This window comes from Delphinapterus leucas, chromosome 9 (assembly GCF_059928025.1).
Source record: "Delphinapterus leucas isolate spDelLeu-1000000601 "Yukka" chromosome 9, BTC_Dleu_Yukka2, whole genome shotgun sequence".
Classification (NCBI taxonomy): Eukaryota; Metazoa; Chordata; class Mammalia; order Artiodactyla; family Monodontidae; genus Delphinapterus; species Delphinapterus leucas.
This window is the reverse complement of record NC_143137.1, coordinates 97145147-97155367: the sequence shown is the minus strand read 5'-3', so window position 1 is coordinate 97155367 and position 10221 is coordinate 97145147. Positions and strand designations below refer to the sequence as shown.

Genomic DNA, 10221 nt, shown 5'->3' with positions numbered 1-10221 from the left:
CACCTTCCGCCTCCAGTGGGAGGACTTTTACTCTTTAGATGGAAACTGGCAATGCTGCTCTCTGCCTTTTCAGTCTGCAGAAGTCCCATCACATGCCCCTCACCACGGCTGCCCCTTGAAGACACACGTGGTACCCACGTCTGCATTTCTTCAACACGTCCTGGCCTCCCAGTTGGTCCTGCCACACGTGCTGTCCAGGTGCTGAGCACTGACCCCCCAGACTCGCCATGACATCCTGTGCGCCTCCCAGGGCTGCAGCTACGTCTCCACCCCCAGACCCCACCCTGGTGCATTTGGGGGTTTTAACCCAAAAGCAGAGCCTGATAGCCGTCCTCCCTATCCCATCTCACTGTCTGTCTTCCAATCGCCACAGAACATAAAAGCAACTAAAATGGAGCTGACACCTTCTTCTAAGAAATGGAAGATTCAAAAATGCTTTTTGGGGGGCTTCCCTGGTGGCGCAGTGGTTGAGAGCCCACCTGCCAATGCAGAGGACACGTGTTCGTGCCCCGGTCCGGGAAGATCCCACATGCCGTGGAGCGGCTGGGCCCGTGAGCCATGGCCGCTGAGCCTGCGCTTCCGGAGCCTGTGCTCCGCAACGGGAGAGGCCACAGCAGTGAGAGGCCCGTGTACCGCAAAAAAAAAAAAAAAAAAAAAAGCTTTTTTTAAAAAAAAGCTTTAAATAAATGACAAGAGCAAGAACAAGCTGAAAACTCATCATGAATGAAGAAATTTAAATTCCATTTTGATTAAAAATAAAATAGAGAAGTGTTGCTTTCTGTGATGAAACATGTCTCTCACTTTCAAATCTTCATTAAAGTCTCAAAGTTCCCCCCAAATACCCTGTTTTAACACTGCAGCCTGTGTCACGGGGTTATATGTCTGGGTGAGAAAACTCCCCCCAAAATACCCATTCTGTCTAAACCAGTATAGAATTTTAATGCAATTTCATCCCAATGGCCTTTGTTTGAACTAAACAATAGATTCTAAAATTTATCTGAGAAAATAAATAATGAGATTGCGAGGAAACTTTTTAATATGAAAATTAATGAGGAAGCTTCTTTTTTATCGAAGTATAGTTGACTTACAATGTTGTGTTAGTTTCAGGTGTACAGGAAAAGGGATTCAGTTCTACATATAGATATCCTTTTTCAGATTCTTTTCCATTATAGGTTATTATAAGATATTGAATATAGTTCCCAGGAGCTTCTCCTTTGAGATAACTTTAAATGATTACGAAAAAAGAGGAAAGTTATTTTAAAAAGAAAAAGCATGTGTGGCTTCCCTGGTGGTGCAGTGGTTGAGAATCCGCTTGCCAATGCGGAGGACACAGGTTCGATCCCTGGTCTGGGAAGATGCCACATGCCGCAAAGCAACTAAGCCCGTGTGCTGCAACTACTGAAGCCCTGGTGCCTAGAGCTCCTGCTCCGCAACAAAGAGAAGCCACCGCAATGAGACGCCCGTGCACTGCAACGAAGAGTAGCCCCCGCTCGCCGCAACTAGAGAAAGCCTGCGCGCAGCAACGAAGACCCAATGCAGCCAAAAATAAATAAATAAATAATTTTTTTAAAAAAGAATAAACACGTAAATATTCTCAGCCATCTCCAAAAACATGCTTCTCCCCTGAAGGCCAGTCAATAACGCGGTTTGCGGTCCATCCACTGGCCTTGCCTTTGACTCTTCCCATCGTGGGCAGGGTCCTTTGAGGAGGACCCCCTCTCAGCGAACCAGATGTTGGTGGTGCGGATGTGGCTGACACACAAGACGCAGCTGCTATTTCCATGATTCAGTGCAAATGCATCCATGCAGAGCCCTCACCCCACCACCCCTGACTGGGCCTGTTTTTAGGTGGGAGGTTCTGTCCTGTGGACACAAAGGAGAGGCAGTGGCCTAACTCCCCAGACAGCCAATTCCAGCTCTTCTGGGCACTCGTGGTTTGGGAACAAGGCTCACCCACCCACCCCTGCCGAGTAGGCTGGTCTCTCCGTCACGTGGGCAGGGCTTAGGGGAGCTTTCCTGAGCCTTATTCCCACCTCTATTCCAACGCGGGGAGAGGGTGTTAACACCGGTCACTAGTGCGCTCGTTGCACTAACCGCTCTGCTGTTGTCACAGGCATTCGAGTTAGCCAGGTCCTGCTGCGGCTACCGCGCTCCTCGTGGGTGAAGTGAGGGATGAGACAGGAGACGGTTAGAGAGGGCTTCCTCCACAAGCATTTTCTGGCACAGACAACCTTCTGTTTTTCCAGACACGCTATCCCTAATGAAATGTGCAGCTACGTTTGTTTTCCCCGACAAGGCTGAGTACCAAACGTACCACAATGACTGTGTTTAAACCAGACGTTGCTTATGATTCAAATGTTCATATTTCTCAAGCCATGAATCATCATTTTAGTAATAGTAGTTGGAAATGGCCATCGTGTGTGTGTGTGTGTGTGTATGAGAGAGAGAGAGAGAGAGAGATGGGGGCCATTAAATGCCATATGGCCTCAGTTTAAAATCAGGTGACCTTATTTACATTTTCCAGTGTTTTGTGAAAAAAGATCAATTGAGCCCACTTAAGGAACATTGGCGATGTCTGTGCCTGGAGCCATGTCCTCCTTCTTTGGGTATGGGAGCTGGGCCCTGGCTGCTGCGGGATGAAGCCAGCTGGGTAGGTCTCTGAGCTCATCCAGAGCAGGGAGGGTCCGCAGTGCTCCCTTGCCTAGCTGGTTTGGGCAGAGTGGGGGCGGTCCCTCCCTCGACACTGACCCAGCCCGTAGCCTCAGCCAAGCAAGCTTCCCACAGGGCGGGCGGGTGAAGCATCAACACAGGGAACCACAGGCTTGCACGAGGTCACCACTTCCTGACATTCAGGGGACAAGGTGGCTCATTGGCCAGAGGGAAATTGGAATGAGGAGAAGGCCGCGGGAGTGGGCAGGGCAGAGCTAGTGTCTCAACCGCACCCAGGCCAGGTGGGCAGCTCACCTGCTGTCTGAAGCAGCCGGTGCATCTAGCATCACGCCTGGCTGATTTGCTGGGCAGATCTTGCCCGGTGTGGTGGTGAGCAGAAGAGGACGGAGGGTCACCAGACACCACATGCCCTCCCATGAGGACCAGCTGGCTAGACCCAGTTCATGGCCTTCGCCCGAGGACCTGCGGGGCCATGGCTTCTGGTCCTGCCTCTTCACCCAGCGCCCCCTCCCTTCATATTGGCTCATCCACAGTCCAGCTCCAAGGCTCCTCTCCTTTCTCCCACCCACACATGAAACAAGAATCCTCCACATCTCTGGGCTTCCCCCCAACACAGCAGTTTTGGGCATCCCTGCATTACCATGATGTGTGCATATCTTGGACATCCTCAGTTAAATATGATGTCTCCGGTAAACCCAAGTGGGGGCAGCATTGGGCACAGAGCCAGACCCTCTGACCCAGATGCTGCTTGGCTGAGAGGTGGCCAAGGTGAGCGGCGTGGCTGAGGCCCGCCCAGAGCCAAGCCACCAGTTATGGGGACCCGGAGAGCTATGTTTGCTGCTACAAAAATGGATTAAAGGGACATTCTCCACCTATGTAGCGGAAGTGCAGGGTCTTCCCTGTTGCTTGGGTTTTATAATGAAGATGGAAGCCAGTTTCTGGGATCCAGGAGAACCCAAGAGACTGCTCAGGGTGTTCTCACAGCCAGAAAGTAATTGAAACACTTTTCAAATAGGCCAGAACGTCCAGTCTGGAAATAGTCTGTGCTTTTTCAAAGTAAAACATATTCACTTCAGATCTCATCCATGGGGGAGGTTTCTCAGCAGCGCTGCTCTGTGCAGGTGATGGGGCTTCTTGGAGGACGGACCAGAGGCTCTCACAGCTTTGCATTTCAGCCCCGCTCAGCCCTACCCCAGGGGGTCTGCGGGCTGCAGGTCTGGTCACGAGGGATCCCTTAGACCATCTTTCAACACAACAACAACAGTGATGGCAATAACAGAGCTGCTAGTTACAAACATCACCACAGCCAGTCGTGGCCTGCCGACTCCCCCCACTCGTCCACAGAGGCCCCAGTGAGCTTGTGCGGCTCCACTTGCTTCTCTCCTCGCCCCCGGGGCCCCAAGGTGGGAGAGGAATCCTAGAGCCCAGCTCCACCTGAGCCTCAGTTGGCCCATCTGTGAAATGGGGATAATGCTGCCTGGCCCATGTCCCGCTCCCCCCCCGCCCCCCGCCGCCCCCAGGGCAGCCTGGCCTTATGTGTGGCTGGGGCAGAGAGGCTGTGTTCCAGGAGTCCTTCAGCGAACAGGAGGCGGCGGGACCAGCCACAGCAGAGAGTTGAGGAGCAAGAGGCCCCAGCCGCAGGTGGGAGGCGACGAGGCCAGAGGGCTCTGAGGTCCCGCATTTGCCCAAACCAGGCCAGGCCTGGAGGTCTTTCCAGTGTCAGGACGGAGACTTCCAGCCAGCCCCCTCCCTCGGTCCCAAAGAACAAAAAATTGGCACTCTCCTTTTCCCTCTTTAGCCTGTGAACTCCACCCCCTCCCCGGGGGGCACGGGCCTCAGACAGAGGACGGGGAACACAGCCTCAAGGTGTCTGTGCTGACCCCAGGGCAGCCCCAGTAACCTCCCACCCCGGACAGCTTCAGGGGCCCAGGCACACCCACCCCACTCAGCTCAGCTAAATGTGGACCCTGACTGCCCCCGAGGGCATCCCAGGACCCCTGTTCAGATGGTGCTGGACCCAGAAAGAGCCCCTCCCCACGCGGACCCCACATGCATCCCAGCACCCCTCCCACCAGTCAGGACAGCCAGTGTCCCCAACGGGCTCTGTCCTCCCATCACACCCACAAGGAGACAAACACACCTACCTTCACCTCCATCTGACTGTGGGAGGTGAGAGGGTGGGCTTTCCACAGGACTCCAGAGCACCCGTCTCTCCTGCCAGCCCTGGTGACTCTGGTTGGCCCCCGGGCTCCATGCGTATCCACGTGGGCTACAAGCATCCCTCAGCAGTTGATGGCGCCAGGAGCCTTAGGCACAGTTAGACGTTCAGGGCTCCAGATTAGTTAGCCAAAAAGCATTTGTTCTCCCTGAAATAATATCGGTCTGAAGAAATAACCCCAATAAAAAGTTAATGCACTGACCAACTCATCTATAGCCACTTTGGGGAAGCCCCCAGGGGCCTCAGTCTGACCCTGGTGCTCATAGCAACATTGCAAACTTCTCCTGTCTCCGCTCCCTCATTGGCACCCGGTTCTGGTGAGTAGTCGTCTTGAAGCCTCCTCAAGTGGCTTGGACAAGTCCACCAGTCACGGAGAGTTGTCTGCCTCCTTTTTCCATGCTCCCAACACGCCAGGAAGAAAAGGCACCCTAGAGCCCTGCAGGAAGCCAGCCAGAGGAAACCATACTCCCTTCCCCAGAGCAGGTGCCGGGGGACATCTCAGGGCAGGGTGGAGGGAGGGGACTCCAGGCTGGATATCAGGTTGAAGTTTCCGTGTGGACTCAATGGGATTTTCACGCCAGAGAGTGAGCCCTAATCACTTACAGAGATTCTTCAGGCCATGAGATCTTCCTGAGATGTGCTGTGGGAACTAGGAGACATGAAGACAGCCTTTGCAGGCAAACAGCCGTTTAAGAAGGCTCACTGCGCAGTACCTTGGTGACACAAAGATTCTTTTTTTTTTTTTTTTTTTTGCAGTACGCGGGCCTCTCACTGTTGCAGCCTCTCCCGTTGCGGAGCACAGGCTCCGGATGCACAGGCTCAGCAGCCATGGCTCACGGGCCCAGCCGCTCCGCGGCATGTGGGATCCTCCCGGACCGGGGCACGAACCCGTGTCCCCTGCATCGGCAGGCGGACTCTCACCCACTGCGCCACCAAGGAAGCCCGATTCGTATGTTTTTAATGATGGCAGTTCCAGGGAGCTAATGAAGCTCACAGGAACAATTCCTGTGCCCTATAGAGGTATACATATAAATAATCCAATATGCCACTGGCTGCTGGACACATGCCTGCATAATCCCCGTATCTGTTTTGTGAAGCCTACTAGTTCAATGACGATTAAAACAGGAAAGCATGTGGACGCTAACGGGAAGATATATCTTCCTTATCTACATGAATGGAAACACAGTCAGACTCGGGGCTTATTCAAGTCATGATTGTAGTGTTTGGAGAAGAACCTCCAGTCTTTTCTCATCCTACTATCTCAGCATCCTATCCACCATACCAGGCAACAGGGCCACCAAATACTTCCTACGAGCCAGTACACCAGGTGGAATTTCTGCATACCCATCCGGATACCCTTCCAATCCCAGTGGTGACCCAGGCCGTCCTAACCCACCTGGCGGTCAGTATCCTGCCACCACAGGTTCCCAGTACCCTTCCCAGCCTCCTGTGACCACTGTTGGTCCCAGGAGGGATGGCACAATTAGCGAGGACACACTGTCCGAGCCTCTCTCATCTCAGCAGTCAGTGACAAACTGAGATGGCGGATGAAGGAGGAAATGGATCGTGCCCAGGCAGAGCTCAATGCCTTGAAACGAACAGAAGAAGACCTGAAAAAAGGTCACCAGAAACTGGAAGAGATGGTTACCTGTTTAGATCAAGAAGTAGCTGAGGTTGATAAAAACATAGAACTTTTGAGAAAGAAGGATATAGAACTCAGTTCTACTCTGGAGAAAATGGAAAATCGATCTGAAAACAATGATATTGATGAAGTTATCATTCCCACAGCCCCACTATACAAACAGATCCTAAATCTGTATGCAGAGGAAAATGCTATTGAAGACATTATCTTTCACCTGGGAGAAGCCTTGAGGCAGGGAGTAATAGACCTGGACGTCTTCCCGAAGCATGTATGTCTTCTGTCCTGCAAACAGTTCCAGCTGAGGGCATTAATGCAGGAAGCAAGAAACACTGCCAGTCTTAGTGACCTCTACTGCCTCCTGTGATACCAGCTGGAGATTGAGCTCTTCTAAAGCATTCTTGTCTTGTCTTCCTTTCTCTTACATCAGTAGGTGCCCAGAATAAGTTATTGCAGTTTATCATTCAAGTGTAAAATTTTTTGAATCAATAATATATTTTCTGTTTCCTTTTGGTAAAGACTGGCTTTTATTAATGCATTTTCTATCCTCTGTAAACTCTTTTTGTGCTGAATGTTGGGACTGACTATGCTAAATAAAATTTGTTGCATAAAAAAAAAAAGTATGAGGTATTCACTTTCTCCACATCCTTGTCACTTGTTATTATAACACTTGTTATTATCTGTTGTTGTTTTTTTTAGCCGTACTAGTGGTTATGTAATTGGATCTCGTGGTCGATATTTTCATTTCCTTAATGATGTTGAGCATCTTTTCAGCAGCTATTCAAATTTTTGCCCGTTTGCTGCGCTATTTATTTTATTTTTACTAAGTTGTAAGAGTTCTTTTTATATTCCTATCTAAACCTATATATAGGTCCTCCAATTTTGTTTCTCTTTTTCAGGACTGGCTATTCTGAGCATTTGCTTGTTCGCTTCTGCAAGAAAAACTGCTAGGATGTCATAGGATTTGTGTGGAAACTATAGGTCAGTTTGGGAAGAATTGTAATCTTAACAATACTGCTTATAATATCTTAACAATAGCTTAACAATTCTAATTCATGAACTTAAGCATCTCCCCATGTATTTTGATCTTAATTTCTCTCAACAGTGTTTATAATTTTTGGTGTATGTTTTATACTTTCTTTTTAAATTTTATTCCTAAGTATTTATTATAAATGGAATTGTTTTCTTAATTTCATTTTAGATTGTTTATTGCTAGTATGCAGAAATACAATTGAATGTTGTATATTGATTTATATCCTGCAATCTTGCTGAAGTTGTTTTTTAGTTCATGTCGGTTTGTGTGTGTGTATGGATTACTTAGGATTTACGCGTCTGAGATCATATCGTCTGTGAATAAAGACGGTTTTACTTCTTCCTTTGCAATTTTAATGCCTTTTATTCCTTTTTTTGCCTTAATGCACTAGCTAGAACTTCCAATGTTGAATAAAAGTAGTGTGATTGGATGTCCTTGCCTTTTTCTGACCTTAGGAAGAAAATATATAGTCTTTCACATTTAAAGATGACACTAGCTATTAGTTTTTTATAAATGCCCTGGATCTAGCTGAAGAAGCTTTTTCCTATTCCTAGGTAGTCCAAAGTTTGTATCATAAATTGGTGTTGGATTTTGTCAAATGTTTTTTCTGTCTATATCATGGTTTTTGTCTTGTTAGTATTCTGTACTAATTGATTTTCAGCTGTTAAATCAACCTTGAATTCCTGGAATGAATTCCATTTGATCATGTGTATAATCCTTTTTATACATTTCTTGATTTGGTTTGCCAATATTTTTTGAGGATTTTTGTACCTATATTCCCAAGGGATGTTGGTCTGAGTTTTCTTTTCTTGTGATGTCTCTGTCTGACTTTGGTATCAGAGTAATAACTGGCCTCATAGAATGAGTTGGGAAGTATTCCCTCCTCTCCTATTTCCTGGAGGAGTTTGTAAAAATTAGCAGTATTTATAGTCTAAATGTTTGGTAGAATTCGACAATGAAGCCATCTGGGTCTAGGCTTTTCTTTGTGGGAAGATTTTTAGTTATTAATTGAACGTGTTTACGTCCTATACTACATTCCCTAGAATGCCCTTCCCAGTACCTTTCTGGCTACAGCATACTGCAAGGGATAGTCCCTTGTGATTGGAGGACGTAGGGAGGAAAATGCCATTTTGTAGCATACATGCACCTTCTCTCCCTTATTCAATCAAATACATTGTAATTGCTGCTGTGAAGGGATCTTGTGGAAGTAATTAGAGTCAATTAGTCAATTGACATTTAATCAAAAGGAAGATTATTATGGGTGGATCTGATTTAAGTAGTTGGAGATCCTTTAAAGGAAGGTCTAGGTCTTCCCTGAGCTCAGAAACTCCAAGGCGTAGCATAGAAGGAAAATTGCAGAATCTTTGTACGTTTTGGGACCTCCACGCTCACTTTGTTGGCGGTGGTCTGTTGATTTACCTCACTGGTATGAAGCAGCAGCTGGTCCTGCAACTGCTTCCCAATTGTTTTATGGCCTAGACATGGCCTTTCCTCAAGAAGAGTCCATGTGTGCTTGAAAGGAAAGTGTGTTCTCCTGTGGTTAGGGGAAGTGTTCTATAGAGGTTGGTTGGGTCAAGTTTGTCAATAGTGTTGTACGGAACTTCTGCATCCTTGATTTTATGTTTAGTTGCTCTATCCATTACTGAGAGGGGTACTGAAGTCTCCAAATCTTATTGCTGAATTGTGTATTGTTTTCCCTTGAATTCTGTGGGGTTTTACTTATTACATTTTGGGGTTTTGTTGTTAACTGCATATATATTTATAACTATTCTGCCTTCCTGATGAATTTTCCCTTATGTGATTATAAAATGACCCTTTGTCTCAAGACCTATTTTGCCTGATAATTCTACAGCCACTCCAACTGTCTCACTGTTGTTTGCATGATATATCTTTTTTCCATACTTTTATTTTTAACCTGTTTGTGTCCTTGAATGTCAGTACATGTCTCTTATAGACAGCATATAATCGGATCTTATTAACTTGTCTACTATGACAGTTTCTGTCTTTTGCATGGTGTGTCTATCCACATTTAATGTTATTATTGGTATGATTGGATCTACATATTCCATTTGCTATTTGTTTTGTGTATATCTCATGTCTTTTTTATTCTTTCTCCTTTATTACTTTCTTTTGTGTTAAATATGTTTTCCTATGGTGCATTTTAATTCTTTTAGTGAATTTTTTACTACAATGTTTGAGTTCTTTTCTTAATGATTGCTGCATGGATTTCAATATGTATCCTGATTTACGACAATTTACTTCATATTAATAGCGCCTAATTCCAGTAAAATATAGAAACTTTTCTCCATCATTGCTTTTTTCCCTTCCCCCATTTTATGCTATTATTGTCATCTATAGCATGTCTATATACGATATAAACTTAACAATGCAGTGTTATTATAATTATTATTGTTACTATAATAATCTTATATTTTTTAAGTTTTTAAGGAAGAAGGAGAAATTGCATTTTAGAATCTCTTAGATTAACTTTCCATCACTCTTAATTTCTTCCTGTGGATCCATATTATGCTTTGGTTTCATTTCCTTATTCCAGTTTATTTCCATTCCTTGTCTTCTCTTTCGTGCTATTATTGTCATAAATTTACATACATATAAGGCCAACAGAACAACTTTATAATTATTGTTTTGTGTAATTGTCTT

The 10221-nt window shown here is 46.4% G+C and overlaps 1 pseudogene; it reads left to right on the top strand.

Annotated features, from left to right (window-relative positions):
- The first annotated feature begins 5401 nt into the window (after nucleotides 1–5401).
- LOC111184568 (tumor susceptibility gene 101 protein pseudogene) lies at nucleotides 5402–6953 on the top strand (annotated as a pseudogene).
- The last annotated feature ends 3268 nt before the right edge of the window (nucleotides 6954–10221 follow it).